The sequence below is a fragment of the Suricata suricatta genome, chromosome 9 (assembly GCF_006229205.1).
Source record: "Suricata suricatta isolate VVHF042 chromosome 9, meerkat_22Aug2017_6uvM2_HiC, whole genome shotgun sequence".
Taxonomy (NCBI): Eukaryota; Metazoa; Chordata; class Mammalia; order Carnivora; family Herpestidae; genus Suricata; species Suricata suricatta.
In genome coordinates, this window is record NC_043708.1 from 42,286,537 (window position 1) to 42,293,745 (window position 7,209).

Consider the following 7,209-nt stretch of genomic DNA (forward strand, 5'->3'; position numbering starts at 1 on the left):
AATGGTTGTATTCTAAAATGTCAGTATTTACAATATGCCAGAAATTACATCCTTTGCAACTCTTTAATTTAGATGAAAAACATGTGATATCAATTTGAAAAGGGGGTCATAGCTTTCCAGATGTTTTTGAGGGGGCACATGGAAAAGGACGTGGAAGACCACTGGGCCATATCATAGGGTCCCACTATATGCCAAGAGGGAGAAAACGCACAAAGTAACACAGAGACAATGGAAGCCATGGCCCTCTCCAGCCCCAGGGAAAGTGCAAGTCAGTGCAGAGTTCCTCCCAGATGGGCTGGGCTGACGTTGCTCTGCAGTCTCCCCATGGCCTATGTGTGGCACCCAAGGATCCAGAGGTTTCCACAAGCCCAGGCATAGACAAAAAAGGTGCTGAGTGATGACCCCCTACAGACTTCACATAGCACAGATGACCAGACCTCAACAGTGTGAGACACCTGTGACCCTGGAATACGGAGAGGAGATGGATCCATTTTATGCTCCATGATTGCCTGGGCTCTGGCGGAGAGCAGTGAGTGTCCAGAAGTCTCATGGCCTGACCGGGCAATCCCAGTGAGTCCTGTTTGCCACTCGGGGCTGTCTTTGTGGAAAAGGAGGAAGAAGGAACTCTGCAAGAGTACCAGATCATCAGGGAGAATGAGTTATCCAAAAGAGACTAATTAAAGCAGCCCTGATAGGGAATTTAACTAGAAAACCTTGACTGTTTAAACAGGAAAGAAACCATGAACCAGAAGAGATTGAGGTGTTGTTAATTGGGAAGACTCAGTTTTGTGCTACCCAGAGGGGTTGGGACTCATAAAGAGGTTCAAATTGGCTGGGGGAAATAATTTGCGTTGTCTTTGTGCAGTGAGTGCTGTGAGAGCAAATATGCCATCATCTAATTACATCTGTAAAAGGGTGTTAATGATATTCACCTTGCAAGGCTCCTGTAAGAATGAGAGAAAATATATTTGAAGACACCCAGCACAAATGTATCCTTTGAAGGGCACCTAAACTGTTCTTATAAAGTCTGTCAGCCTCCACTGCTTTCAATGAGGTGATGAGATGCCCAGACCATTGTCTCTGGGTCAGTGTCAAGCTGTCCCCATCTCTGTGTGACACCAGCGCTCTGGGGACTGAAGCCCATTTCTTATGGAGGTGGGAGGCCAACTCCTGTCACGTTCATTCGGTGCATCACCCCCTGAGTACCTGGGCTGTCGCTCTAGGTTACAATATAGTATACAGCCAGAGAGAACCCAGTTCTGAGAGAAAGTCCTCACGTTCTTCTCAGAATTCATCCTCTGATAACTAGGGTTTTGTTATTAGTAGGCCTGACCCTTCCTTAGGACAAATTTGTTCCCAAGGAGTACCCCATCCTCCCTGCAAACAGGCCTTCAGTGAGCCCACCCCAGGAGTCCCCTCACAAAGCCAACCACCAGAGTATGGAAAGCTCACAGTCCCAGAAGCAGACTGGCTGTCAAACTACTGAAACCTAAGCTCCCAGACTACTGCCCAGACCCTGTGCCTTACTGCATATTTTTCCTCTCACAGAGGGCCACCCAAATTGTAAGCTGTTCAGATTCCATAAAACGTGTATCTGCCTACCCAGACCCCATTCCTACTCTTTTCTGGTGTTTGAAAGAAAGACTGGGGGCCCTGTAGGGCTGCTCATGGAAGAAAACCATGTGCTAGCACTAAAGCACCTCCATGGATTAAAAAATACTTTCAAGTCATATTTTCTCATCGAGTTCTCTCAGATAGTATATTCACTGACCAAATGTTAACTAAGCACCCATCAGATATAGGCACCAGGCAGGTACTCCCTGCCCAAGCCAGGAGCACCTTACAGCCAAGGAGGGGCATGAGGTATTGATGCAAACGAAATCTACAGGCACATAGTCTGAGCAATCTGCAAACTCCTCCTCCTGGCCGGTGGTCAGCCTTGAGGCACCAGCCTGTGCTACCCTGCTGTGGCAGCTCTCCAAGGTCCAGCAACTGAAGGGTTGACGCAGCAGGTGTGACCACAATGGCTGTTAATATTTTAATATCATCCCTCCTTCCAGCTAGTATTTTCCACTGAGTCCTTCAGTTCTATTGGTCTTCATTAGGGACAAAAACAAAAACAAAAACAAAAACCCCGAGGAATAATGATGATTCTGATCAAGTGTACAGAAAGCACAGATGAATTCAGATGACGCTTGAAATGTTCTCCAACATGCACACAGCCATATATAGATAGATCTTCCTTGAAGGAAAAGTATAACTCTAAAACTTGGGTCTAAACAAAAGGCTAACAGGGAATTCAAATTCCTTTTAAAGAATTGATGAAAGATAGGATTCTTTTCAAGAACAGCGTTCTCCTAAAGCATTTAAGATATGTTTCTATTTATAATAATTAATGTTATACAATTGTTCAGGAACATGCCCATTGGGTAAAGTGAGTTCAAGCATTCTATACATTCATTCAACAAAAACCTATTATCTCCTATGTGGCAGGCATGGTTCTAGGTGCTAGGGATGCTGTAGTGAACAAAACAGATGATAGTTATTTTCAGGGGGCTGACATTATGGTAGAGGTAAATGAATTACAAGCAAATACACAGTTCGTTAGGTCAGGACATAAAACAAAGTAAGGGGTCATCAGACTGGGTAGCAAGTGGAGTGCTATCTTTATGGAGAAGGCCATTCTGCTAGATGGTGGTTAGGCTGAGAAGATCTAGACAGAGGAAAGAAAAGGGCAAATGCCTTCAAGTCAGAGCATGCTCGGTGTATCTGAAGAACAGCAAAGGAGCCTGGCATGCTGGGGCTTGGTGCGGCTGAGACCATCCACCAAAAGCGAGTGTGGAAGGGTAGGAGATTGAGAACCAGCCAGGTCTTATATCTGAATTGTGTGAAGCATGCATTTATTCTTAAATCACTCTGGATAATGTCCAGCATATAGGTGGGACACAGATTTTACCTGACTTTTCTAGAGAATTCAATCATGAAATGCTAAACCGAGTTTGGAACTTTAAACACATTTTTAAACTTACTTTTTAATGTTTATTTATTTTTTGAAAGAGAGAGACAGACAGATGGACAGACTGTGAGCAGGGTAGGGCCAGAGAGAGAGAGGGAGACACAGAATCGGAAGCAGGCTCCAGACTCTGAGCTGTCAGCACAGAGCCCAATGCGGGGCTCTAACTCACTGACTGCGAGATCATGACCTGAGATGAAGTCAGATGCTCAACCGACTGAGCCTCCCTGGTGCCCTGAAAATTGTTTTTTAATCTAAAATGTGTTTAAGGGCTCCCAGGTGGCTCAATCGGCTGACCATCCAACTTCAGCTCAGGTCATGATCTCACGGCTCCTGAGTTCAAGCTCCGCATCGGGCTCTGTGCTGACAGCTCAGAGCCTGGAGCCTGCTTCAGATTCTATGTCTCCCTCTCTTTCTGCCCCTCCCCTGCCCATGCTCAGTCTCTCTTTGTCTCTCAACAATAAATAAATGTTTTAAAAAATTCTTTTTTTAAAATAATTTTCTTCTAATATCTTGTAACTTTATACCAGAATATCCATGGCAAGCTGGACATGGTACACAATGCTTCCTTCTCACTCAATAAATGTGCTGTCTGCTACCTAGGCCAAGAGAGGAAAGAATGGTGCTCTCACATATGTAAGTCCACTCTGCTTTTGATTAAGTCTTTGTGTTATACCAACAACCCCCGGAAAACTCTCTGATACACTGGCTGCTGACAGCCTGGTATGCAATATTCCCTGGAAAGGTTATGCTATGACTCTGACCTCCAAATTCCCCGTAATAAATGTGAATGGGCTAGGAAGCAAACTAAATCCAACCTGTTGTCCTTATCCAAAAAGCAGTATTCCTCAAATTCCCACCTCTTCCTTTGATGGCTTACTTACTCAGCCTTTCTCCTACCTTTAAAAAATTCAAAATAACATCAACAACTTTCAAGAGTTCTTTTTCCCCCTTTGTATCTCTGAAGAATTCAGCTATTAGTACGTGAGAAGGGCCATGGATTCAAGACTCCTGGGTTGTCTGCCCCAGTGATGTCAAAGATCGTTTCTTCATGTGGGGAAGTTATAGGTCATGTAGCATGTTTGGCTGTTGGAAGTTACAAGGTAGCATCTTGGGAAGAGATAAAAACTGCTTATAGAAACTATTAACTATGCAATCCACTTCTTAAAAGGATTTTGGCTTCCTATGCAAATAAAAGAATCATCTGGAGAAAATTTAGTAAATAATAACCCCAACTCCCAAAAGTTACTAACAAGTTTTTGTTTTGTTTTTCAAAATGAAAATAGCTTCTATAAAAAAGAAATCTCTTTGTTGAAATATCTTAAGGCAATTCAGAAAGGCATTAAGTAGAGAGTGAAAAAAAAATAACCACCTGATAGCATCACCTAGAGATAACCTCTAACTTATGGAGACTTCTTTTCATGAGTATACACACACACAATTTTACATATATAGAATCAAAGCAGACTTAAAGATTTGGGACCTGATTTTTTCCCTTTCAAGTATCACAGACAACTAAGTTATTAAATATAGACCTAAATTATTATTTTAAAAGATGCATAATATTCCATTATATGAATGTGGAAGTCACAAAATTACTTACCTACACTCATGTATACAAAGAAATATGGCTTCTTCGTGGGTCAGGAGTGGACCCATTCACCAGCTAGTGGAGAAAAACTAATTTAGTGTAATTCCAAAATCTCAGAATAATGCCATACTGTAAACTGTCCCCAAAGGATAATAATCTTCTGTGGCAATATGCTCAGTCTCTCGTATTCATGTCTCTCCCATGGCTTCTTTCCTAAGAAAGCATCTGGCTGGGGGTACCTGGGTGGCTCAGTCGGTTAAGTGTCCAACTTTGGTTCAGGTCATGATCTCACAGTTCATGAGTTTGAGCCCTGCATTGAGCTCTGTACTGACAGCTCAGAGCCTGGAGCCTGCTTCAGATTCTGTGTCTCTCTTACTCTCTCTGCCCCTCCCCTGCTCACACTCTGTCTCTATCTCTCTTTCAAAAATAAACATCAGAGGTGGTGGTGATGGTGGAGGGCACTTAAGGGGAAGAGCACTAGGTGTTGTATGGAAAACAATTTGACAATAAAATATTATGGAAAAAAAATTTTTTAAAAAATTAAAAAATAATAAACATCAAAATAAAATGAAAAAAGAAAAAAAAACATCAAAGGAAGGAAGGAAGGAAGGATCTAGCGGTATGGCAGTAAAGGGTACAGATTATGGGACATTATGGTGAAAAGGGATAGGGATTCCTGGATGCATCTCCCTCAGGGCCTTCTGGACCCCAGCTGGGACTTCCCATGTGTAACTGGCCTTCCTGCTCTCTGAACTGAGGCTACTGCGGTGCAACTGGCCATTTTCTTTCCATTAAGGCAATGAGCAAAACCCACCCATGATACCACCCACCCAGAGTTAGGGCTGGCCAAGGTAACACACTTGAAAGGAATACAGTTGACATCTTCCCTGCACCCTTAGCATACTGTTAAAGATGAATTTTGTAAGCCTAGAGTGGCTGCCCAGTTATCCCATCCAAGGGACAGGCTTGCCAGGGTCTCGGCCAACTGACCCTGACCTCAAACATCCCAACTCTGGCAGCTTCCTCCTCCTACCCGAAACCTCTGCTCATTCACTGGTGCTCTCAGCACCTCCACACTCCTTGAGGCTGCAGTGGCTGGTATTCCTTGGCTTAGAACCCTCTTGATAGTAGTGCTGTGACCAGTGAAACACACTCCATTGGGTTTACAAGTCCCTTAGGAGATTCAGGTATCCCACGCCCTGTCACCCTATCCTCTGTGGAGTCCCAAGTCCCCCACTGCTGGAGTCTTTCTCTCTGCACTGTGTCGCCGTGGTACTCTAGAGTCCCCCATCAGAGCACTGAGCACACTTCCTCCTCTCATCTGCAAGCTCCATGAGGGTGGAGACCGTGTCTGCTGTATTCTCTATTAGGTTCACACCACCCCACACAGGGCCAGACACTAGAGATGCTCAAAACACATCTGAGAAATGGACAAGCGAAAGAACAAATGAAGGAAGGAATGACTATATAAATGAAGTCCTTGCCCCAGTGTGACCTCAGTGGGGCCATTTCCAGTGAGGGATGCTGCTTCTATCTTCTGGTCTGTCAGAACCCAGATAGGGTCCTTGGACAGGATCCTGTTCCCACCCTGACATGAGCTTCACTGTATGGACACCAGACAGGATACTAAAGAACAGGAGACATGAGGGAGTCTGGGCATTTAGAAACACACTGTTTTCTGACACCCTGAGAGAAAGAGAAGGGAGGAGGGGGAGGGAAAGGATGGCGAGGGAGGGAGGGAGGGAAAAAGAGGGAGAGGGAGAAGGAGACAGGGCAAGCAAACACCACAAGCAGCCTGGAGACCTGCCACACCCTATCTCTGCCCTGCTCTCACATTGCTGTGTCTTACACTTATTAAGAGGTGAGAATCTACCCTTCATGATTTATCAAACAGCTCTAATAAGTACGTTTTATGGTCTAGGTCATATCCTTTCATGAGCCTCATTATTTTAAACCAGTTTTATAGCAACAAGAAAATAAAATGTATCATAAATCGTTTTTCACTAAGTGTCAATTAGCAGTTCTATTTAAGCCCTGTTTCTAAATCCAAAGTAAGAAAGTTGGTTGTACTAAATAATAAGAATCTTTGATTTTCATTTAAAAATACTGTGTTTTGTCAACCTCAGAAAAAATTTTCTAAATTTTTGTCATTGTTTGTTTCCCTGATTTTAAAAATGAAAAAGGTATTGGCTACTGATATTTTAATGCAAGTGAGACATGTAAATAGGGGGTTAGGATTTTCCTTGTACTATGGAATAAGTTAGCTAGGAAAGTTACTAATTATCTTGCTTTATGACAACTGCTTGTGCTTAGGATGTATTTATTTAAAAACCCCATAGACTATTTCAGAGGTATACTTCTAAAGCAAAATAGTATTCATTTCTAGCTTTTTGCTAGAGTAAAATACTGACATCCTTTTGCTGGATAGAGGTGGGGGGGTGTCGTCCAGCCATGCCTTCATCTCCAACTCAAGGAAAAATCAACTCCCAACTTACTGTTCCTCATGGTCCTCATTTTTACACCTGCTTCAGCCAGATGTAATCACTGAGGTACTCCCCACAGTGTCACCAGCACTATCTCAGGCCAGGACAAGCAGTCCCTGTAG